The sequence below is a fragment of the Poecile atricapillus genome, chromosome 26 (genome assembly GCF_030490865.1).
Source record: "Poecile atricapillus isolate bPoeAtr1 chromosome 26, bPoeAtr1.hap1, whole genome shotgun sequence".
Taxonomy (NCBI): Eukaryota; Metazoa; Chordata; class Aves; order Passeriformes; family Paridae; genus Poecile; species Poecile atricapillus.
In genome coordinates, this window is record NC_081274.1 from 3,262,077 (window position 1) to 3,287,270 (window position 25,194).

The 25,194-nt window shown below is 48.5% G+C and overlaps 1 protein-coding gene and 3 pseudogenes across 1 annotated transcript in view; 1 reads left to right on the forward strand and 3 right to left on the reverse strand.

Moving 5' to 3' along the window:
- Positions 1-25,194, reverse strand: part of LOC131588521 (zinc finger protein 850-like) — a 497,145-nt pseudogene that overhangs the window by 431,120 nt on the left and 40,831 nt on the right.
- LOC131588505 (zinc finger protein 208-like) overlaps positions 1-25,194 on the forward strand; it is a 911,601-nt pseudogene that overhangs the window by 399,854 nt on the left and 486,553 nt on the right.
- Positions 1-25,194, reverse strand: part of LOC131588609 (zinc finger protein 239-like) — a 204,302-nt gene that overhangs the window by 144,470 nt on the left and 34,638 nt on the right. The window lies entirely within an intron of this gene.
- The window catches only part of LOC131588643 (zinc finger protein 850-like), a 105,956-nt pseudogene that overhangs the window by 55,296 nt on the left and 25,466 nt on the right, over positions 1-25,194 (reverse strand).

Genomic DNA, 25,194 nt, shown 5'->3' on the forward strand with positions numbered 1-25,194 from the left:
CAATATTGATAAGGTTGTTACAGTGATTATTGCTACAGCTAAAATTGTAGAAATATGTGCACTTTGGACAAAGACAACGGAACTAGATTTGAGTTGCTGATACCCCTAGTTCACCCACGCTTCAATAAAGCACCTGCATATATTCAGTCTGTGATTCTGTGTGTTCCTGAACGCTAACAAAGACAGATCAAAAAATTCCAAAACACCAGAAATCTGATATGCCCCCAAAATAGAAAGATTCTGCCCCCACAAAAAAAACCACAAAAACCACCGACATTCAGCCCAATAAAGCTCAGAAACTCCAAGATTCAGCCCCGTGGAAATCGTGGATCTCCCTGCCCGGGCACTCGCTGCATGGGGGGGTGAGGGGGGCAATGAGGCCGGGCCGGAGCAGGGGGTGCCTGAGAGAGGCCCCGAGCCCGGGGGAAGCCCCTGCAGAGCCATGGAAGTGGCTCCTGGCCGGACTCGGGGATCCCCCTGGCGATCCCCGCTGGAGCAGCCTGCTCCTGAGGGACTCTGGCCCCTGGCAGGGACCCCAGGCTGCAGCAGGACAAGGATTCCTGTCCCTCAGGGGGAGGCACTGACATGACCTGACTGTGACCCCCATCCCTGTGCCTCTGGGCGGGGAGGGGGACGGAGAGGGGCACAAAGTTAAGCCCGGGAAGGAGGGACAGCTGGGGGGAAGATGGATTTCCGGAGGAATTACTTTGCTTCTCATTTGCTTGTTCTGACATGTTGGATAATAAATTCAATTAATTTCCCCAAGTCAGGTGTGCTGTGCCCGTGACCAAGGACTGAACTGTCCCCACCCTCATCCAGACCCCCGAGCCTTTCCTTGTGTGTTCTGCTCCCCGCCCAGGGCAGGAAGCAGAGTCACACAGTTTTAGCCTCGCTCCGGCATAGCCCTGCTCCATCCCGGACTCACCCCCAGCTCGCAGCGCCCTCAGCTCCCGGGCACCCCGAGCTCCCGGCGCTTCAGCGCAGCGGCGCTTCCTTGGCCTCCTGCCCGGGCCGGGCCCAGCGCCGGGGCCGCTCCTCAGCCCAGGCTGCCGAGAAATGGCGGAGCTCACCCCAAGGCAGGCGAGTCCGTGCCGTGTGCAGAGCCCGCCGCTGGCTGCGATTGGCTGCTTCTGCCGTCACTCGTGGCTCTGGCGCGCGCTGATTGGGCAGAGCGGGGACAAGCCCGGCCCCGCTGGCGCCCCCAGGGCGGCCGTGGGGCAGGAGAGCCGCCATTGCCGGAGCGTCTGTGCGGGCCCGGCAGCGGCGGCAGCAGCGGCCGGAGCCCGGTGAGGCGGCGGCGGAGCTCGGAGGCGGCCCCGGCCATCGCAGGTGGGAGCCGCGCTCGGTTCTGCGGGGGCTCGGGGCTCGCTGCGGGCCCGGGAGGAAGTGTAATAAATGGAATTGATTCCTGCTGACTAAATTGTAACTATTTGGAAAGTTATTATTAGAAGCAACCAATGGAATCAGTGTTATAAGGCAGATGTACCCCTTTGCAGATGTTACATGTTAAAATTGAGGTACAGGATGTAGTTTAGAAGATAAGTGATGTTTCAAGACCAAAACGGCCTTGAGATGGACAAAATTAAAACGAGTTTAAGCATTGGGCCTAAAAATCAGTAAATATCAGACTAATTAGTAGAGTAACATAACACAACCCTTAGTACGCACACACAAACCTGTAAGGTTATCCAAAGGACAATGAGGAAGAGGAGAAGCCTTCGCCAAAGACCCCCAAAAGAAGACTGAAGACCCCCTAACAACAAGTGAAGCATGTACCATGAAGAATAGTGACCTAAAGCCAGCAAAATCGGAAATAGGAGGAAACATACGGGAAACATTCATGAATATGTACAAGCACACAGTATATAAGGTTAGCTTGAAGTGCTTTGTTCTGTACGTGAGGTGGAGTGAGAGGCGCCCCCCGTACCCCGGTCGGTTTTGCTTATGCCTTAACCATTTGTAACCACTGGCCAATTATATTCAAACACACACATACACATATCTATATCTATATCTATATCTATAAATATAAATATAAATATATAAAAATATATGTCTGAATATATCTACTAAATTGTATCTTTCTTACTAAATTGTATTCTTTTACTAAATTGTATTATTTTATTATTTTGTATCCAATTTATTAAACTATATTGTCAATTAATTAGATTGATTGTTTGGAAATTTGAAAGTCATTTATAACAATTTGGTGCCAAAACCCATGAACTCCGATCTAGGGGGAGAACGGCTAATGATGGGAAGGAGCTCCCCACCAATTTTTCAAGGTGGTGCCAAGGTTAGATCGTGCTCCCTTGGAAATAGAAGTTCCACTTAGGATAAAGCATAAGCAGAAGAAGCTGGCTGTAGGAAGCGTGCAGAAGAGCTCCCGTAGAGTGCCGGCCAGAGATAAAGGTGCCTGTAAAACGTCTTGTGCACAAGAAGCGCTGGGCAAACGGAGTGTGTGAGTCCCACGGGGCTGGGCAGGGGGGAGCTGTGTGCCTGTGTGTGTGTGTGCAGTGGCTGAGACGGGGCTGGGCAGCCCGGAGCCACAAAGGGAGTGCAGACCTCCGGCCGTACCGCGTTTTCGGCTCTCCGCGAGGAGACCGGCCGGGAAAGGAGGGAAGGGAAAGAGAAGAACGAGTGAAAATCCCCGGCAGGGACGGGAGGGAGAGTCCCAATCTTAAAACCCACGGGAAAGTCCTCGGGGAGAAGGGAGCGATCTGATCGCTGAGTGAAGTGACTCAGGAGGAGAGTGATCGAGTCAGGTTCAACTTCCTTTAAAAAGAGAAAATAGTTGGGAACTTTAGTACGTAGCTAAGAGGGATTGGGAAGAGAAGTAGCCAGAAATGAGTAGTCGAAGAGGGGTAAAAGAAATTGAGAAAGAGAGGAAATTAGACAGGAAGCGAGTAGTTGGCAAAAGACGGGATAGAGCAACAGAGTAATATTGAGGGAGGGGGGAAGTTGAAGCACGGAGTGAGTGAGGGGGATCAAGATTCTCCTGGTACCGGAGATTTCTTGCTTGGTTGCTGCCAGAGATGGGTTCAAGGGAGAGTAAGTCCTTGAACCCAGGGGCTGCGAATTATAAGGGGAATTCGCAAGAGCCCGGAATATCTGAGAACCGTGAGGGGGTTTCTCAGGAGGGGAGCATTCCTCAGGCCAGTCCACTGAGGATGATGTTATGATTTTGGGATACATGGGAATCCAGGAGAGGAAAAACAAGCAGAAAATGATTAATTATTGTATGTTTAAATAGACAAAGAAAATGATCCGAAAATATAATTTGAATTGGCCAAAGTTTGGATCGTTTAAAGATTGGATTTGTTAAGCTTTAAATCAGTATGTAAATTCAAAAGAACCTTTTTATCAAGAAGAGAGCGACTATGCTACCCTGCAGCTTCCCCGGGGTGGGGGGAAAGATAAATTTATTACTAAAACACAAGAAAGCGAGAGTTATCTGTTGTATCCTTTACAAACTAATAAGTAGTAGAAAAAAAAAAAAAAAAAAAAGAGGTAAAACTGTTCCTTCATCTAAAGATATTTTGCTGGAAATAGAAACAGCAGCACTACCTAAATCCCATTTAACTGAAAAGTGTGCAGTGCTGGCTGTGCCAAGTGAACTCTAACATATAACACAACTGACCATTTGTTACAACCTGGCATTAATTTGGTTTGGTTTATTATATTTAGACATTCAAAAGACAAATTCTGCCTTGCTCAGAGTCTGTGAAGCACAAACACATTTTATGAATATATAGTATCTAAATGGTGTGTTACAGTTGTGTTATGTGCATTATAAGTGTTAAAAACATGTAGCAGGTTTTTTTTTCACAGAAACTTAAATTTCCGTATTTTTAAAATATGTTTGTTTTTCAATATTTTGTATAGTAAATATAAATGGTTTTGACTAAATGTTTTATTTATTTAACAGCAAAAATTTTGCTAAAAGAAGCCCCTGTTAATTAAAGTTTTATTAATAAATTGCTAACTGAAATTGTGTAAAAAGTAACTTTTATTGTAGTTGGCACATCTCTGAAGCTTTAGTAGTTTAAATTAAAAGAAAAAAAAAAATAACTAAGAGAGGGAGAGAGAGATAAGACAGTGCTGTGAAATCTGTGCCATCCTTGAAACAAGCAGAGTTGAAGTGGCTCATAGGAGCCTTATGAGGCCAAGGGTAGCAGTGAGACCAAACGTGTCAGTGACCAGACCCCAGGGTATAAACTTTGCTACCAAGAAGAGCGGCACCTCGGCCCTTGGCTGCAGCCCAAGGGGCCTTGAGGAAGGTAGAGAGTGAAAACTCCTGAGGATTATTTTCACTGTGTTCATTAAGATACCCTTGGCAACTGGCCAAAACCATAAAGCAGGATGGGACAGAATCCAAAAAAATAAGAAAGAAACAAGCAATATTAAAACAAGCAGCACAAAAGCAAACAATGAGCAAACAAACTATGCAAAAACAAGATCACAATAATTCTGATCCATGTGACAAATGCAAACAAATGTGACAAATGCAAAAACAAGATAAAATCTGTGTTTGTGGCACATCCATATGTTAATGCTGCCTGTTACAATCACTGTAATTTTATAAAAGTATAAAAAAATCTCAGGGGAAGAATTAGACAAAATGAATAAATAGTGTGAACAGTTGAAACAGCAGTATAGCAACTGAGATTGGCCAACTTTAACTAAAATCATTCTGTAGGTTTAATGCAAGAAGTAGTTATAGAATTAAAATTATTTAAATGTTAAATTTGTGAAAGACTTAAAATAGCTAAAAAAATAGCTGTGGGAAAGTGAGAGTCTAGCTCCAGACCAATTTTTAAAATGAAATCTTACTCAAACTTCCAAGAGAATAAAATGACCTAGAAGATAAATTTTGAATCATCAAATAATTAAAACAGTTTGTATCAAATAACAATACTAACACCTGGCCAACCAAAAACTCCTGCTGGATATTAGAGAATGACAAAAAGAAACTAATTGTAGGATAACCATGTTGATTTGTGCTGGTATAAAAGTTCTGGAGCTAACCCTTACCAATCCATAAGTGACCTAAAATTCTATTTGGAACAACCAGGTACAACAAGTAACAAATGGAAAGCCCCTGATAGAATATATTAAATTTGTGAGTAAAGAGCATATAGTGAATTACCTCAAAGGTGGAGAAGAACCTGTATCTTAAGAGTTACATGACCCTCCTTCTTCGAGGTCCAGGAGCAATATGTTAAGTACACCACTTTATGAAACATTAAAGAACAATAAAAGGGACTTGAACCTTGACTTTCCAAAAGCAAGAAGAAACCAGAAATGAAGACAAATGGCCTGCAGAGAGATGACCCAGCCACTTGAGCTGCAGATGGATCTTAGAGATACAGAACCCAAATCTATCTATTGAATCAGTTCATAAAGCTGCAGACAGTAGTTAAAGTTGTTTCAAACCACGCCTCTTCTGCCCTAAAGCTGCTGGCCAAGCAACATTCACAAATGTGAGCATTTGTTTATCAAAACAGAATTGCCCTGGAGTATTTGTTAGCTGAAGAAGGGGGAGTTTGTAGAAAGTTTAACAAATCTGAGTGTTGTATAAAGATAAATGATTATAGAAGAGACATCACAAAAATTGCTAAAGATATATATACCAGTTCAAAAATAGAATTTTATTTTGAAGACTGATTAGTGAGATAACCTAAGAAGTACTTAGTGGAAAAAGTTAAAATTTATGGCATAGTGTTTTATATTAAGATTATTGTTTCTATTTTGTATAATTTCATGCCTTATTAGACTAATCCATTCAGTAATTCAAGGAATACTGAACGAAAAGAAACTATAATAGCTCAAGAAAAAAGTTAACTAAATTTGAGAGTGCAAAAAGCTTGATACAGCATGAAAAATGTTAAAAAATTAGAAATGAAAATAAAGTAAATGCAAGAAATTAAATTATGGAGAAGATAAAAAAAATAAGATTCAAGTTTATTTTTTTTTAAAAAAAGCATGAATAAATGTAATAAAAAAGAGAAATGGGGCATTAAAATAAATGGAATTGATTTGTGCTGACTAAATTTTAAATATTTGGAAAGTTATTATTAGAAGCAACCAAAAGAATCAGTGTTATGAGGCAGATGTACCCCTTTATAGATGTTACATGTTAAAATTGAGATACAGGATGTAGTTTAGAAGATAAGTGATGTCTCATGACCAAAACGGCCTTGAAATGGACAAAATTAGAACACCTTTAGGCATTGGGCCTAAAAATCAGTAAATATCAGACTAATGAGTAGAGTAACATAACACAACGCTTAGTACGCACACACAAACCTGTAAGGTTATCCAAAGGACAATGAGGAAGAGGAGAAGCCTTTGCCAAAAGACCCCCAAAAGAAGACTGAAGACCCCCTAACAACAAGTGAAGCATGTGCCGTGAAGAAAAGTGACGTAAAGTCAGAAAAATTTGAAATAGGAGGAAATTTACAGGAAGCATTAATGAATATGTATAAGCATACACTATATCAGTTTAGCTTGAAGTGCTTTGCTCTGTACATGAGGCAGGGTGAGGAAGCCGTACCCCGGTCGGTTTTGCTTATGCTTTAATCATACTTAATTACTGGAAATTATAGATATAAATTGTAATTTTTTGCTAAATGATATTCTTTTACTAAACTGTATTCTTTTATTATATCAAATTACTATTCAATTTACTAAATTGTATTCATTTTTAATTAAACTACCATTAACCCAAGGGACCTAGCTGTCAAAATTGTAATTTCATTGATAACAACGGGAGAGGCGGCGGCGGAGCTCGGAGGCGGCCCCGGCCATCGCAGGTGGGAGCCGCGCTCGGTTCTGCGGGGGCTCGGGGCTCGCTGCGGGCCCGGGAGGGGGCGGCAGGGGGCTGTGGCGGGTGGCTTGTGCCGTGGCCGGCCCGTGTTGGCCCTGGGCTGAGGGCGCTGCGGGAGCGGCTGCCCGCGGTCTCCTTGCCGCTGGGGCCTCGGCAGGAGGCGGTGGCGGAGCAGCGCTGGCTCGTCCCGCTTCGTGTCGGGAGGCCGGAGGTGGCTGCGCTGTGCCCGGGACGCTGCGCTGGGGCCGCCTCCGAGCTCCGCCGCCGCCTCACCGGGCTCCGGCCGCTGCTGCCGCCGCTGCCGGGCCCGCACAGACGCTCCGGCAATGGCGGCTCTCCTGCCCCACGGCCGCCCTGGGGGCGCCAGCGGGGCCGGGCTTGTCCCCGCTCTGCCCAATCAGCGCGCGCCAGAGCCACGAGTGACGGCAGAAGCAGCCAATCGCAGCCAGCGGCGGGCTCTGCACACGGCACGGACTCGCCTGCCTTGGGCTGAGCTCCGCCATTTCTCGTTAGCCTGGGCTGAGGAGCGGCCCCGGCGCTGGGCCCGGCCCGGGCAGGAGGCCAAGGAAGCGCCGCTGCGCTGAAGCGCCGGGAGCTCGGGGTGCCCGGGAGCTGAGGGCGCTGCGAGCTGGGGGTGAGTCCGGGATGGAGCAGGGCTATTCCGGAGCGAGGCTAAAACTGTGTGACTCTCCTTCCTGTCCCGGGCGGGGAGCAGAACACACAAGGAAAGGCTCCGGGGTCTGGATGAGGGTGGGGACAGTTCAATCCTTGGTCACGGGCACAGCACACCTGACTTGGGGAAATTAAATTGAATTTATTATCCAACATGTCAGAACAAGAAAACGAGAAGCAAAGTAATTCTTACGGAAATCCATCTTCCCCCCAGCTCTCCCTCCTTTCCGGGCTTAACTTTGTGCCCCTCTCCGTCCCCCTCCCCGCCCAGAGGCACAGGGATGGGGGTCACAGTCAGGTCATGTCAGTGCCTCCCCCTGAGGGACAGGAATCCTTGTCCTGCTGCAGCCTGGGGTCCCTGCCAAGGGCCAGAGTCCCTCAGGACCAGGCTGCTCCAGCGGGGATCGCCAGGGGGATCCCCGAGTCCGGCCAGGAGCCACTTCCATGGCTCTGCAGGGGCTTCCCCCGGGCTCGGGGCCTCTCTCAGGCACCCCCTGCTCCGGCCCGGCCTCATTGCCCCCCTCACCCCCCCATGCAGCGAGTGCCCGGGCAGGGAGATGCACAATTTTCACGGGGCTGAATCTTGGAGTTTCTGACCTTTATTGGGCTGAATGTTGGTGTTTTGTTTTGTTGTGGGGGCTGAATCTTTCTATTTTGGGGTGATATCAGATTTTTGGTGTTTTGGAAGTTTTTGATCTGTCTTTGTTAGCGTTCAGGAACACACAGAATCACAGACTGATTATATGTAGGTACTTTATTGAAGCGCGCAGGAACTAGAGGTATCAGCAACCCAAATCTAGCTCCATTGTCTTTGTCCAAAATGCACATATTTATGCAATTTCAGCTGTAGCAGTAATCACTATAACCACGTTATAAATATTGCTTCATTAATATTGCTTCATTAACTTTGTCCATATTGCTTCATGAGAGTTAGCTCATCCTTGCACGAACATGTCCGAATCTTATCTCTGGGTGGGTATCTTGGAGACCCCAAGTACCAGTTCCCATTACCGTAAACATTTCAGCTTGCTAGTCCATTCCGAATACCAAGCATTCTTGTGGCCTACCTCTACATGATTTTAAGAAACATTTTCAGAAACATTTAACCCTATAGTAACGTATTTCCCCACATTCAATGTATTTCACTTTGCTATAATAAGTGTAATGCTTTCACTATATACAGTCCTTTTTCTGAGTTTATACTTGATGTTCATCTTCGAATCCACAGTTGTTGTAAGTGTTCTTACACTCTGGAGGACTTGGAGATGACAAATGTGGATGTGGATCTCTGTCCCGTGTCAGCGCCTTTATTATCTTCTGGTTCCAGGATACTCTTTTCTTTATCTCTCCTTTCAGAACTGCACAGATTAACCAGATTGCTAAGAACACAATCAGTAGGATTATCAGACTCTCAAGAATAGATTTGATCCAGGAGCTCACATTCCATCCCAACCCTTCAAAAATTTTATCTAACTAACTTGTGGTCAGATCTTCCCTCTCTTTCTGTGCTTCATGGTCTATTTGTTTCAATAGATTAATGTCATGTTCTACATCTGCAGTTCCATTTGGGATGTGGATGCAGCAGTGATCAATTTGTCCTTTTAGGTACCTGCATACTCCGTGTTCTTTCAACAATAACATATCTAAAGCCAATCTGTTTTGCAGGGTCATTTTAGTTGTGGCTTGTAATTGTACATTTAGCTCTCTAAATCCCTCTTTGGTAACTCTTGCCAATCTTTCTACCTGACCTGTAAGTTTGTACAACATCTTTCTATTGTTATAATTTGCTATTGGACCAAACAAGGATTCCAGAGCCCACTCAAATTTTACACTACTGGAGCGTTCCTGCCATCTTTCTTCATCTTCAGATTTGTTTTCCTGAACTTCTCGTCTTGTCCTTATTAGCAGAAGTTAATGTTCTCCCTTGAATGGGGACCTTTTCCAAATTGGGCATAAGGTGGGGAGGCCTAAAGTAATCTCTTTTACTTTTTCACCTACAGGCAAATGTGTTGTCCAGCTGCCATCGCTTGCTGCCCATCCAGATTGGCCTGGACTCTGAATTGTACTTGTGCTCCATATTACCTTTTGGATCACTTGTCCTGTCTTGTCATTTATTTCACCTTGTTTATGTTTGATTCCTCTGCAGGCACATCCAATTTGCAGAGCTATCACTAGTGGTGGCATTTGTTTTATTTCTTCATCATCAGAAGTACAGTCCTAAGTTTTGTTCCATACCCACCAATTCACTTTGTCTGCCTCCATTCTACTACTGGTTGCAGTGTTCCATACCCCTGGATCTGTTTCATTTTCAGAGCCTTCCCACTTAATGCACCAAGGGCTATCTGCCATAGATTGGAATTTCTGAAGCACACTCATTGACCATGCACTGTCCCAAGCTTCAGCCCGATCTTTTCCTTCCTGTCCTTCACACTTCCACTTCGATACTGGAATCTTTTCTTTAATGACCTTTCCTATCTTTTCATAACACCATCCCTAATTCCCTAATCCCCCATCCCAGCCTAGTTTTGGTTCATACTTTCCTCCATTTTCATGACAATCCCATCTAGATGAATACTTTGGCTTCACAGCATTTTCAAACACTGTCTTATTTGGGTACTCGTAATCTATTTGCAATACACAACTCACATTTTCATTTTTATTCTTTTGTATTTCAGGTAATTTTGATGTTATAATTCCCCAATTTATTTGGTCTCCTGCTGCCTTTGGTATTGGCAGACAGGCAGTTATTTTGCTGGTGTTTTGCATGTTGGCAAAATCTTTCATTAATCTAATCATCCCATTTTCTGCCTGAATAGTATTAGAGACTTTTATCACTTGTGTTTCTGGCTGCACCCCCACATCCCTCTTCATTCTAAAATGAAGAGTTGTCAGCTGATCCTTTTGCATTTCACATCCCAAGGTAACATTGATTCCAACTGATGGCAGTGAAGGCCATAAAATAATCACCATTCCAGTCACTAGCAACCTAGACATTTGAAACAATCAAACCCGCTTTATCTGCAGCTTTGTTGGCCCCACAGTTTGTGCAGTCCACAGTGCAGGGGAAACCTTCTTCACTCTGGTGTAATGTATGCAGGGATCCAGTCCAGCTCCTTTGACTGCTGTCAAGGTAGTTAACAGTACCTGATAGGGTCCATTCCACCTTTCTTTTAATGGTTCTTCGTTCCAGCTTTTAACGTACACTTCATCTCCCGGGGGGATGTCATGAACTGGATTCTCAAGAGTCAGCGGCCTATTCCACACAAGGGTGCTCCAAAGTCGAGCTCGAGCTTTTCCAAGAGACAGAACATAATTCTACACCTCTTGCTTCCCTGTAACATGTACATTTGGATTAGGTTCAGGGGATTCATATGGTTTCCCATCCAATATCTCATAAGGACTGACTGACATCCCGCTTCTAGGCTTTATCCGAGTCCTCAGCAGTGCTATTGGTAAAGCTTGTGGCTGCTGCAATTTAGCCTCTTGGCATATTTTGCTGATTTACCTCTTCAATGTCTGATTCATCCTCTCTACCTGTCCACTGGATTGGGGTCTCCATGGTGTATGGAGATGCCAAGCTATTCCCAGTAACCTACTCACCTCCCTCACTGCTGTGGCTGTGAAATGTGGGCCCCTATCTGATGATATTCCTAGAGACACCCCAAATCTTGGAATGATTTCTTGCAGTAACCACTTGACTGTCTACTTTGCTTGATTTGTGCGACAGGGAAGAGCTTCTGGCCATCCTGAAAATGTGTCAACCCCTACCAATAGGTATTTGTATCCTCGAGTTCTTGGTAATTCTACAAAATCTACTTGCCAATAATCTCCTGGTTTTCCCTAATTGTGCCTGTCATCTAGCCACTGGATTGTTCTTTAAGCAAATTTCACATTGTGACATTAATAATTTTGGATTGTTAACATCCATACTGAAATTAAATTTTGTTTTATCAATTTCATCAGTGCCTCTGCAATCCAATGACATTCATTATGTTTAATTTGTAGAACTTCTGTCATTATCGAGGGGGGTACCAGTACTTGTCCCTGTGTAGTCACATACCACCCTTCTGAATTCTGTGCATTCAGTGAGCGTCCCAATTTCCCATCTTCTCTTGAATATTTTGGTTCTGGGGGTAAATTGAATTGAGATACATTAGTTTTTAAAGGTATCAATGGCACTGCAGTTTGCGCTTCTCGAGCAGCTTGTTGGGCTGTCCAGTCTGCTTTCCGATTTCCCTCATGCATTTTGGAGTTTCCTGATTGGTGAGCTTTGCAGTGCATGATTGCTACTTGCTTGGGCTTTTGTACTGCTTTTATTAATTGCAGGACTGCATCTTGATGATGTCGTTCTATTTGGGAACGGCTGGAAAGAACGACAGGACTCTCAAGGGAGTCAGAACAGGAGAGAATCTCTAGTTTATTGCTCTAGGCTTGTCTTATAGACCAGATCGTGGAAAATACAGAAAGGAAACTCTTACTGGTTAGTAAAGTACTACATTACCATCATTGGTCAGTGGGGCTCGCCACCCCCCTGATCCTCTCCTGCAAGGAAAACAAAGGAACAGACAAACAGCACCTGCAGGCTGTTTTCTGTCTTTGAGGATTGTTTGGAATCCTCACATGAAATTCCCAGGCTAGCTCTCAGGCAGGGCTGGCAGGCCATGGGCCTACAGCCTGCTCTAAATCTAGCCTCCACATGATGTTTAATGTGTGTGCCTTGAGAAGACAGCAGTCCTCTTTCTTTCCACAGTGCTCTGTGTACATGCACTACTCCAAAAGCATACTTTGAGCCAGTCCATATGTTTACCCTTTTCCCTTCACTTAATTCTAGTGTTCTGGTTAAGGCAACGAGTTCTGCCCTCTGGGCAGATGTATTTGGTGATAATGCTTTTGCCTCCACTATTGTACTGACTGTTGTTGCCTGGGGGTCCCAGAGCATCTTCCTCTCTGCCTTCTTCTCCTCCATTCATCTAATGCTTGGGCATGAGAAGTCTGGTTTGGGGGGAAAAGCAAGGGGTGACCACCTAGGATTCAGGGTTCCTCCTGCCCAAGCCCATCTCTAGAAGTCATCAGGTGTCTTGTGTTCATGAAAATCTCCAAAGCATCAGGACTGAGAGGAAAAAATCCCTCCCTGAGGTTCCCCTTCTGAGGGGTCCCCACTTTGGTGTCCCAGGGCTTCCCCCTGTGCAGGCTCATCCCTTCTCCGGGCTGCCCCTTCTCCAGGCTCCCCTCCCTCCCGGCTCTCGGGGTCCCCTCTCTCCAGGCCCCCATTTCAGGCTCCGGGACTCCCGGGGCTCCCCCCTTTTCGCTGCTCCCCTCCCCCTGCCGGTACCGGGCATCTCAGGTCAGCTTTAGAGTCCTGCAAGACCCAAACATCGCTCTGCCCTGCCCGTGCCGAGAAAAAGGAACAGGGGTCCCCAAAGATCCTTCGAGTGAGCTCCAAATATCCCTTCCCCTTCAAAGAAATCCTGCCAGGACGGCCCAAGACCTTCGGGGCGAGGTTCCCGTCCCCGGTGAGCTGCGGGATGCGGGGCCCGATGCTCCCGGCGCGAAGGGGCTGCAGATCCAGAGAGCGATGGACGCACGTGGGGCCTCCTCTGCTGCTCCTCTTGCAGTTCCTGCTCCTCCTCTACCCCTCCTCTTCCTCCCGCTCCTCCTCCTCCTTCCCCTCCTGCTCCATCTCTCGGCTGCTGGCGAGGAGCTCTGGGGTGAGCGGAGCGGGGCCGGGAGGCGGTGGGAAAGGGCTGGGAGAGGGGGATGAGGGGAGCTGGGAGAGGGGGAGAGGGGTTCTCAAGGAGGGGCTGCCAGTTAAGCCCAGGAGCCCCAAATGGCCTCCGTGTCCTGGCAGCCCCTGCCGATGCTGTGGGGGCCGGGCCGTGCCCCAGTGCCGGCTCAGGGGGTGCTCCAGGCTGACGTGCTCCACCTGGCAGCTGGAGCTGAGCCCGCATTGCCGGGGGCGGTTTCCAGCAGCACCAGGAGCTGCTGGCTCCAGTCCCCGCTGGGGAGCACGGCAGTGGCCAGCACGTGGCCCGAGAGCTGCTGCTGGCCCTGGGAGCAGCTCAGCTGGATGTGGGCAGGGGAGAAATCCATCAGGGAGCAGAGCAGGCGGCCGGGGCCGGGCTGGGAGCTGGAGGGCATCAGTGAGATGGACACGCTGGGATGGGCAGGGGGCTTGGGGACCCCCCAATGCGGATCCTCCTCCCCACAAGCCGCAGGGTATCGCTCCAGGGATCGAGTGCTGCGGGACGGGGAACCACATTTCTTTCATCCCAAGCCCACCTTTCCCTCTCCTCTCCCCCCTTTTTCGTCGTTCCCCCGATCCACTAACCCCACCGAATTCAATTTGGGTTTCTCAGCACCGTCTCCTATTCTTTGTGAGTCCCAGCCCCTTCTTTTCCCCCACTCTTTTGCCCCTTCCCAATCATCCCGCCAATCCCCAACCCCCTCCTCCTATGTGTTTAGATTTGGGGGTTCCAGGCCCCTCCTGCTCAGTCTGGGGGTCCCCATCCTCCCTTTCACTCAATTTGGGGAGATCCTAGCAGATATTTCTGGAGGAATTCCTGAGTTACAGAATTTTTGGTGTGTGGGTTTGAAGGGGGACAGCTCTGTCTGGCATTTGTTTAACCCATGGTCTGCTGGGGAAGCACAAAAACGTTTCCCATTTCCATCCTTTCCTTGTTTGGACTGGTTCATGAGCTGCTTTCTTGTTTCCTTTGGTATCTGTTCTCATCTATTTGTCAACAGCAGTTTGAGTCATTTAATTTTCCACAAATTCTGCCTCCTTCTGCTAATAGATAATGTGATCCCATCCCATGATGAAATGTTGTGTTCCTCATCTGAGTGGATTGGCTGGGGGGAAGGTCAGGAGCTGGAGCTGTCTGGTTGGTTATTATTTCAATGACATCCTGTAATCTAATTATGCCATTGAAATGATAAATGTTTTCTCTGGTACCTGATATGAATTCATCAGGGTTCCCAGGGTCTGGTCCATGGTGTTGCAGGATTTGTTCTGGTGGCCGTTCATCTTTTCCCCATTTCTGGGTGCTCCCTTCAGCCAGGGCTGTATCAATTGTCGGCTTTTTTCTCATTAAATCATCACATACTTGGATTCCCAGCTGATTTCTCTGAACTTGTGGTAGCAAATAAACCCTAGTGGTCTCATACACCCTATATAACATAGACAGAGACAGCACATGTTGGAGTGGGGACAGGGATGATTCCCCCCCCCTTGTTTTAGTGAAGTTTTCACAACATTCCCCATCTTCTGTTTTCCTTTGCAGTTTAACCAATTTCTGCTGCAGAGTCAGATATCCTCACAATGGGCTCTGCCTTTAGCTGTGCAAATTCCATCTGTGCAAGCAGGCAGAGCTTGGGCTGAGGGGCAGAGGGAATTATTCCAATTCCTCCTGCAGGCAGGAAGCCCCTGGTCCACTGTGTAGGCTTTGGGCCATCAGTGTTAATTTGCATTTCTAAAGCTCCTCTCCTGGCTGCCTGGAAGGAAACTTCTCTTCCAGGGCAGCCATGGGATGACTCACATGTGGCCACTCCAAAAGTGACATTTTTGAAGAAAAAAATACTATACTATCTCTTTACAAGTTAAGGAGGTCACCTTTAAAACTCTTAGTTTTTAAAACTGAGGCATAAAGGTGAACATTCAAAAATGCACACCAAAATTTTGCCATCGTAACAGCCACGCACACACATTCCCAAAAAAATCCAAAGCAATCAAGATTTTTTCTACTTCTTGCCCTAAGTCTAAAAACTGATTCTCCCAACCCTGGCCCAGCACTACCATTCTGAGTAACAATATAGAAGTAGGATTATTAAAGAAAAGCATAATAATGGTGTAGTCTTGTCACCAAAACTGCGAGATGAATAAAAACTCTCCAACAGTATAAAATCAAGGCATGACTTGAGTCTGGCCAGAATGTGCAACAGAAATCATTAATTCCTCACTTTGGCTGGGTGTGCAGAGAAAATCATTCCAAGACATGTGAATTTAATAGATGTTTCCGGAATTTATACAGTCTGACCCCATAGAAATCCCTTGGTTTAATGTTCATTGGTTTGAAGGTGTGGAATTGTTAGGATTTGGTTTCCTGTTGCAGCCGGATTTCTGTGCCTGTGATGTGAATTAGGTGGGCACTCCTGGATTTCCTGCTCAGCCTTTTCCAGACCAGGTGCCTCCAGCTGTGCCTGGGGCAGTGTCTGGGGGAGATGTTGGTTGATGTTTGCTGCTGGGTGTTGATGTTTTGTTGATTTTGTCGTTATCTTGGGGAGAATCTTTTGGGCTATTCCCAGTCTGTTGAGGTGTTAAACACATCTCTGCTGAGTGGTGGAAAAGAAACATTAAAATTCCTTTAAAAGAATTATTAAAATTCCTTTCCCCAAGACAAAAGGCAAACCTAGTGTGACCAGAGAAATAAGATTTGAAGCCATTTTAAAGTTGGTCTATTTTGGCAGCAGCTAATCCCAGGCAGGGCAGAGTGTGAGTGGAATTGAGAGGCAGAGTGGAATTGTCCCGGTGCCTTCCCCAGCAGCTGTGGCGAGGGCAGGCACAGAAAGGGCTGAAGCTGCAAGAGTGAGAGCAAGGATTGTCCCGCAGTGGCTGGAGATGGCAAAGGAGGGTGGCCAGGCCGAGGATTTGAGCAGAGGATCTGTGGGCAGGCCCAGGGGCTTCCCCCGCTGGGGAGCCCTGGCTGCTGCTGCGTTGCCTTCAGTGCAGGCTCAGGGGTGGCCTGTTTAATATTCCCTTCCAATTCAGATTTCTGAGTCTGGAAGAGCCATGGCTGGGGCATCAATTATTTTATTTTTTTCATTTTGTTAAGTTTTGTTTTCTTTCTTGTGTCCACTCCATAACATTGAGGCTATCTGGGGCTAAAAAACTCATACAATGCTCAGGCTAGAGCAAAGAATCCTCAGTCCAGCTCCAGCAATTCCCTGTTAATTGTAAGAATTGTTCCAGTACCTTTTTAGTCCTAGGAAACATTATTTCTGGTATTCCCTGGACCCTCTCTGAGTCAATTCACCACAAGCCTTCAGTCAAAATAGGTCCCAAATATTTAAACATTTTCTCCACCATTTGCCCTTTCTTTATTTTCAGATACTCAAAGCTGTTTTTTTGCCTGAAAATGAAGCCATTTCACAGAGGTTTCCTCTACCTCTTCTCCTTGTTTTTCTGACTGGATCAAGTCATCCACATCCTGCATTAAGCCAGTCCCTGGGGGTGAGGTCAATTCCTTTGATATTTCCTGCAAGGCTTGCCCCAATCAGGCCGGTGCTTCCGTGCATCCCTGCAGAAGGACCGTCCATGTCTTGAGCATTTTCCCTTCTACCTCTTGTTGCCAGCCCAAGGCAGAATTCTGTTTGCATCCTCTGGAAGTGGGCAGATCCCCAGAAAGCATCTTTTGCATCAAGTTGTGAATGGCAGCAGTGTGAGGAGGGCACCTGGTTGAGGATGGTGTAAGGATCTGAGAGTGTGGAGTGCCTCGGTTTCATCATCTCATTTCTTCTTCTTGGGTCCTGCAGCATTCTGTGGATTCCATTGGATTTCTTGTTTGGCAGGATAGGAGCATTCTAGGGAGCCATCCCTGGCTCTCCAAGCCGTGCCTTGAGCAGGACTCCCAGACAGGCTGTGAGCCCTTCCTTCCCTCCCTTGGAACAGGGGATTGCTTTTCGACACCTCTTGTCCTGGTTGCTTCAGGGAAATTTGGAGAGGCTCCATATCTAATTTTGCCAATTTCCCTGGGGCTGCCCACACTTGTGGGTTCACTTCAGCCTAGGATCTGCCAGACACTTGACACAGAGGTAAAACAGAACCAGCCTCTGTATCACCTTATGCAACATTAATTTGCATTCCCAATTTAGCCATCAAATCACTTCCCAGTAAATTGCAGTCACAGTTGTGAGCAAATAAAACTTCCTGCATTTTAAACCCATCCCTCACAACTGCTAATAGTGGCTGAATAGAGTACACCCACTCATATTTCCCACTTAGTGCCTTAATTATTAAAATATTCCTTAACAATTTTCCCCCCTTATGTGTAAGATTCTGAGTGGATGGAGAGGTCCCTGTGTCCATCAGGAAAGGTCTCCTCTGGATCCAGAGCCACCCTGGATGTTCCCAAGGGCAGCAGTGTGGTGGGTCCCTGGTGGAATGGGAGCTGTGAGACCGCTGAGAATCCGTGTCCATCAAGGGCTGGACTTGCTCGTGCTGAGGGTGCTCCTGTCTGTGCTTGCAGTGTCCTTGTGCCCTGCAGCTGGAAGGCTGATTCCTTGCCAGGGGCTGTTTGGGTGGGCTGTCCCCTGGCCAGGAGGGCAATGCCTGTGCCAGGAGCTTGTGATCCTTAAAAGATCATCTGGATCCTTGCAGGTGTAATCCCCATTTGTGAGCTGTTCCTTCCTGGTGCTGGCTGTGCTGAGGCTCCCCTCCCCAGCCCGTATCCCAGAGCCGGTCCCTGTCCTGCCGCAGTGTCCAAAGGCGGCCCCCCCGGCGGGCAGGGCCGGCAGCTCCACGGGGCCGGGCAGCGGCCGGGGCGTCCCGCAGCCTCCTGGGGGCCGGGGGCCACTGCCGGCCCTGCCCGGGGGGTGGTGGGGTCAGGCAGCGCCCGGCGCTGAGCCCCGGCTGCCCCACAGCCCCGGCCCGGCCCCACAGCTCCCCACAGGCCCCCAGCCCGTGCTCCCGGTGCCGCAGCTCTGCGCCCGCTCCTGCCGCTCCCAGCTCAGAGAAACCCCCTGAAATCCTGACCTCCTTGTTTTCCTGTCCTGGAATGTGGAGGTACAGAGGATCTGGATCAGCTGGTTTGGTGGTTTTAGCAGTAGCTAAAAATCACTAGAATACTTATTCATTTCTTGTTGTGAGTTGTGGATTTGGAGAAGGGCAAAACAGGATTAAAACTTAAAAGGAATAAAGAAATTTTATTACTGGAACTACAAAAATAAGAAACCAGAATAAAACTTCCAGACACCTTTTCTTCCCATCTCACCTTTTTCCTTGCCCGACTGACAGCATAGAGACAAAATCTGGTGGTTAAAGCAGTCCCAGCTCTACAATGGTCATTTCATCAGTCTTTGTAGAGAGAGTTCTCTCTTGTCATTCCATGGAGAGTTTTCCACAAGAAAAACAGTTTCTTGTGGCTTTTCCTTTCTCTTGATTGGCAGCTGCCTGGAAAAAACTCTGCCATCATTCCCTCTTCCCATTTCACACCACTCTGAGGTGCGTTCATGGGCCATGAACTCAAGGAGTATTATTTTAAGGATGAGTTATTCAAAGGCAAAGGTTCTCTTCATTTCTCCCTGTGATCATCTCTGGGAACAGAGGTTTTCTCTTTTTCTTCCTGGGTGCCCAAGTATCTCCATCAACTCTCACTTTTCATTCTCTGTTCCAGCATCTCATGGGATCACAACTACTCTCCTATCTGCTTAGCTCATCAGTGGATACCTTTGCTCAGAGTTCATGGTTTGAATAGTTCATTCCACCTTATACTCTTTTCATGAATTAAAGGAGTTATTCAGAAACATTGTTCATCTCCATGGCCTCACCAAAAGAGTATTTTAGCTTATTAAAGCATGTCCTCATTCTCCTTCCATCTGAGGCTTGATTCGTTCCTTCACTGACTTGGATGGTTTATGTTGTCTCTTTACATGATGATCACTCTCCCTTTCCTCTCTCTGGAAAAGGATTAAATCTGCAGGTCTCATCTGGGTAGTGAAGTGGTTTAAATCTGGCCCAAGTCTTGTGGATGCTCACGGGCAGAGGCTGGGGCTGTTTTTGATGGGTGATTTTTCAGTGGCTGTGCTGGGGGAGGGTGGCCAGCATCTCAGCACGCTGCAGGCCGATGGCTTCCCCTGCCCGTACTCGGCAGTTTCTGGTGAAATCCAGCGGCAGCAGAAATTTCAGCTGAGCCAGGGACCGGCCTGGCCCGGCAGTGCTGCTGTTCAGGGCTCCTGCCAGTCTCCATCCCCTTCCCGGGAGCTGCTGGGCTCTGGCCCCACGCCCCCACCCCGAGGCCGTACAGGCTGTGGGGAAAGCGGGGAGGGGGGGGCTCGGCTGCACCAGAGCTCTGTTATGTTTTAAAGCCAGAAACACAAAAGACCCAAAAGCTCCTGGCTTTAGGTTTAAAAGGTGGTATTCACAAAGGTAATCTCACTTTTCAGTGGTCAAAAATACTGTCAGAACTGGCCAGCTATTGGCCAGGTCTCAGGCAGAGAAGAAACTCCCAGCAGCCTCTCTCAGAGCCATCGTATTCGTGGATGTTTCCAACTTTTTTTCTTAAATGCCAACCCATCAGAGCTGGCGATTTTGGAGGATAAGACCCTTCTGAAAAACATTTCCAATTCTCAGTATTTTTCTTTACCCCCTCTTTTCTATCATCCCTTTTCTTACCCCATGGATTGCTCCTGCTGCTTCTTGCCTTAAGCACATTCCTGCACACTCCCCTTCAGCCAATCCCTTCCCAGCACACCAACACCATCCATCCCCTGTTGTCTAAATCCCTTCTGGACTTCCCTTATTGCCGCCCCCTGGGTACCCATGTCCTTAATTCCCTCTGGGAGAATGTGCAAACGACCTCCACAGGCTCCCAAGGGACACTTGAGAGATATTTTGGGGTCATTATCCCTTTGTCCAGGATGCCCCTCTGACATTCCATTTTCTTCCCTCAATGGTCCCACCTGGATCCCACCTGTGCCCCCCGGGCCTTGGCGCCCCCCTTGAGGGGAATTTGGGGAGGTGGGAGGGGGGAGCGCCAAGGCCGGGCCCCCCCGCGCTGTGGTGGCGGGAGCGGCTGCAGTGGGGAGCGAGTGCGGGCGGAAGCGGCCGAGAGCCCAGCGCTGCCCCAGGCCGAGCTGGCCCAGCTCCATCCGTGCCCCTGCGGTGGGATGCTGTGGGACTGGGGGGGAAGAGGGAGGCAGCAGTGGGTGCTGGGCCTGGGGGCAGGAGGAGAAGGGAAGGAGAAGCAGGGCTGAGGAACAAAATGGTCAAAGAATTCACGTGGAAGGAGAAAGTAGGATTGTGCAGCAAGAGAAATAGTAGGAGGAAGAGGAGTGTGAAGAAGAGTAGGGACACAGGAGGTGGAGGAGCAGGAAGAGGAAGCAGCACAAGGTTCCACCCTCGCTGTATGTGAAGTCCCAGGAGTGTTGCCCTGGAGGTGACTGGGGAGGGGATCCACAATTTTGATGGGGCTGAATCTTGGTGTTTCTGAACTTTATTGGGCTAAATGTTGGTGCTTTGTGTTTTTGCAGGGGTTGAATCTTTGTATTCTGGAGGGGTTTTGCCAGAATTTGGTGTTTGGGTAGTTTCTGATCTTTGTTTTGATGTTTGGGCTGAATCTTGGTGCTTTGCTTTGTTACAGACACAAGATGCCCAATGACTTTCTGAGATGAACTTGGGCAAGGAGGAACCCCCAGCCCAAGGCACTCTCCTCTCTCTTTTTCCTCCTAACCAGGAATTTTCCTTTCCAAACCGTGTCCAGATGGAAGAGGAGGAGGAAAAGCCCTGGAGATGCCGCACAAGGAGGGGCTGCAAACCCAGTCCAGGGAGCTGCAAGGAGGAAAGATCCCCCCAGTGCCAAGAACACGGCCAGAGATCCAGCCAGAGCTCAGAGCTGGGGGAGAAGCCCCACAAGTGCTTGGAATGTGGGAAGGGCTTCAGGTGGAGCTCTGAGCAGATCCGGCACCAGAGGATCCACACTGGGGAAAAGCCCTACGGGTGTGGGGAATGTGGGAAGATCTTCAGCCAGAGCTCCAGCCTGAGGAAACACCAGAGGATCCACACTGGGGAACGACCCTATGAGTGTGGGAAATGTGGGAAGAGCTTCAGAGATATCTCTAACCTGATGACACACCAGGTGATCCACACAGGGGAACGGCCCTACACCTGCTTAAAATGTGGGAAGAGCTTTGGGTGGAGCTCTGACCTGAGAAAACACCAGCTCATCCACACTGGAGAGAGGCCCTACGAGTGTCCCGAGTGTGGGAAGAGGTTTCAGCGCAGCTCTCATGTCCTCGTACATGAGCGGATTCACACAGAGGAGAGGCCCTTCCGCTGCCCCGACTGCGGGAAGAGCTTCAACCGCAACTCCAACCTCACCATCCACCGGCGCATCCACAGTGGGGAGAGGCCCTACGAGTGTCCCCAGTGTGGGAAGAGCTTCTCACACAGCTCTAACTTGACCCGACACCAAGGGAGGCACCAGTAAGGGAAGCCCTGCGAGTGCCCCGAGTGCGGGAAGAGCTTCGTGCGCTGCTCCAGCTCCATCCCCCATGGGAGGATCGGCGTTGGATGATCCCCAGTGACCCCCGTTGGGCAGAGCCCTGGTGATCCGTGGTCCTGGTGATCCGTGTTGGGAAGACACCTGGCTTGGAGGCTCCACATCTTCCTGGGTCCCTGTGGGCACCTGGATGAAAGCAGGGGAATAAAAATCCAACAGGATACAGAATGACAATGGGAATTGTTGACTTTCAATCCTCGAGAACCTTTTGCCTCAGGAGCTGTGTGGGCAGAGAAAAGGGGGTGACACCGGGCTTGGGGGGCCCAGAGGGGAGCACACACGCTCTGTGGGGGGGGAGGACATGACCCCCGGGCCCCCCACGTCACCTTCCTGCACAGGCAGAAGCCAAGCCCCAGTGCCAGGAAGACGAAGCCCAACAACGGAAACTATAATCCCCGTCAGCCTCTTGCTGTGGGCAGTGTTTGATGGCATCTCTGGGGGTCTACAGAAGTCAGGACCCCCAAAACTTCTCACAAACACTCCAAGCACCCTCCCAGCCCTCCCAGGACCCTCTGAAACCTCCTTTGGACTCACTAATTTTAAAAAATTAGGTATTTTAGAAAAATTGGAGATGTTAGCTAGAGATAGGCCTTGCTGGAACTAGTTAGAGTTAATGATTAATTGAGAAGCAGGATTTGAGATAATGAATCTCGGACTTAGGTAAAAAATTCCTTTTCATTGTATGTTTGTTCAGCTGTGCTTATAATGAGAGAAGAGAAACTGATCAACGGGTTCAGGAAGATCACAGACCTTACATCTGGAAACCCATTTAAAAGTCACAAGGAAGGAAACTGGAATTGTACCAAATGTTATTTGTAATGTCCACCATTGTAAAGGTAGAAAGGTGAGAGTGAGGAAGAGCGGTTTTCCTTCATCTCTTGATGACCTCTCCTCACCAAAACCACCCCCTCCTCAAATGATGGAGCCAACCACACAGGCATAATGACTTTTTAAACTCATTGCTGTGCATTTTAATCCAAAGTGGGGAATGGGAAGTGTTTAGCATTATGCATATCTATAAATATTAATATGTATTTTGGATATTTAAGACTTTTGTAAGTAAATAGACACTGGAATCATTTGTCAACTTGCAGTGTGTATTAAGAGGTGACTCCTGCACTTGCCCAGTGCTGTGATTAAACATCCACTTTGTAACTTTAAACTGTTGGAGAGGTTTTTTGTCCATTAACAGATTGATATTGATACTGGATCAATATCATTGTTTTGCTAAATCACTGCCAGTCTCTTCCCAGCCTCCCCAGGACCCACCAGAGCCCCTCCTGTTCCTCTCAGGATCCCACAGCCCCCTCCCAATTTCTCCCCACTGCCCCAGGACCCCCAAACCCTCTCCCAGTCCCTTCCAGCCCCACCAGGACTCATGAAGTCCCCTCCCAGTCTCTTCCCAGCACAACCAACCTCATCCCAATCCCTGCTTTCCAATCCCCAATCTCCTTCCAGCTCCTCCAGGCTCACTCAAATCCCTCCCAGTGACACCCAGCACCCCCAAACTCCCTCCCAGTGACACCCAGCACCCCCAAACTCCCTCCCAGTGTCCACCATGAGAAGAATGACAGGTTTGTCTTTACAAACAAGCTGTGGGTCAGTTGATAAGATATACTATCAGTGAGAGACACAGAAACAATGGGATGGATTCCAGTAGAAGATCAAAGGGGCACTGAAAGAACACTATGAATTCCATAAAAGTTAAGAAGGGATTATGCATGGAGGGGGGGGGGAGAAAGGTATCACCGCCGGTATCAGGCGTTCCGGGAAGCCTGTACCTCTCAAGTACCTCAGCCTATGGGGAAAGAGAGAAGGGACAAGCGGCCGGGAATTAGGATAAAAAGGAGGCTGCACCCTCCAAGAATTTGAGAGACCCCAGGGGAATGCCCCATGGCCTCTCCCTTTATTCGAATAAAGAAAAAGGACTCCTCTGTCTCCTTTTTGGACATAAACCTCTAGTGTTTGTGGATTAATTTTCCTGACAACCAGAACCCCCAGAACCCCATCCCACCCTCCCCAACATCCTTCAAACCCCTTCCCAGCCATCCTAAGCACCTCAATCCCTTCCCCAGTTTAAACCAGTCTATCTCAAACTCCCTCCCAGGGACTCCCAGCACACCCCAATCCCCCTCTGGGCCCCCCCAGTGCCTCCCCCGCTGCCCCCGGCGCTGTGGGGGCCGGGCCGTGCCCCAGTGCCGGCTCAGGGGGTGCTCCAGGCTGACGTGCTCCACCTGGCAGCTGGAGCTGAGCCCGCATTGCCGGGGGCGGTTTCCAGCAGCACCAGGAGCTGCTGGCTCCAGTCCCCGCTGGGGAGCACGGCAGTGGCCAGCACGTGGCCCGAGAGCTGCTGCTGGCCCTGGGAGCAGCTCAGCTGGATGTGGGCAGGGGAGAAATCCATCAGGGAGCAGAGCAGGCGGCCGGGGCCGGGCTGGGAGCTCGAGGGCTCCAGCGAGATGGACACGCTGGGGGCACTGGGAGAGAGTGGAGGGAATGGTGTGGCATTGGGAGGGAGTGGGAGGGACTGTGGTGGCACTGGGCGGGATTGTGGTGGCACTGGGCGGGACTGTGGTGGCACTGGGAGGGACTGGGAATGAAGTGCGCGGCACTGGGAGGCCGAGTCCAGCGCGGGGCTCTCGGCTCTGTGGATCTGCCCGGCAACTGATGAGTCATCAGAGAGACGCGATCTGATTGGCTGAGGGGCGGTGTTGGCGTTCAGGAATACACAATCATGGAATGATTATATGCAGGTGCTTTATTGAAGAGCTCTGGGTGTCAGGGGTACACATACCCAAATCTCACCCATCTTGGTTTTGAGCTGAGCATGTTTTATGTTGCAATCTGTCGGGCTGTCCAGTCTGCTTTTCAATTTTCCTCACAAATTTTGGAATTTCTTCATCGGTGTGCTTTACAGGGTATAATTGCTACTTCTTCAGGTTTTTGTATTGCTTTTATCAATTGCAAAATTGCATCTTGATGTTTAATGTGTGTACCTTGAGAAGACAGTAGTCTTCCTTCTTTCCCCAGTGCCCCGTGTACATGCACTACTCCAAAAGCATACTTTGAGTCAGTCCATATGTTTACCCTTTTCCCTTTACTCAATTTTAGTGCTCTGGTTAAGGCAACCAGTTCTGCCCTCTGGGCAGATGTATTTGGTGATAATGCTTTTGCCTCCACTATTGTACTGACTGTTGTTACCACATATCCAGCGTATCTGGTCCCGTTCTCCACGAAGCTGCTTCCATCTGTGAATAGCTCTCACTCTGGCTGCTCCAGTGGGATGTCTCTCAGGTCTTCTCTTGCCGAATAGGTGTACTCTATTACCTCTACACAGTTGTGCTCTAATGAGCCTTCTTCAGTTGTGGTACCTAGGAACAAAGCTGGATTCAAAAGGTTAGTTGTCTTTAGTGTGACATCATCTTG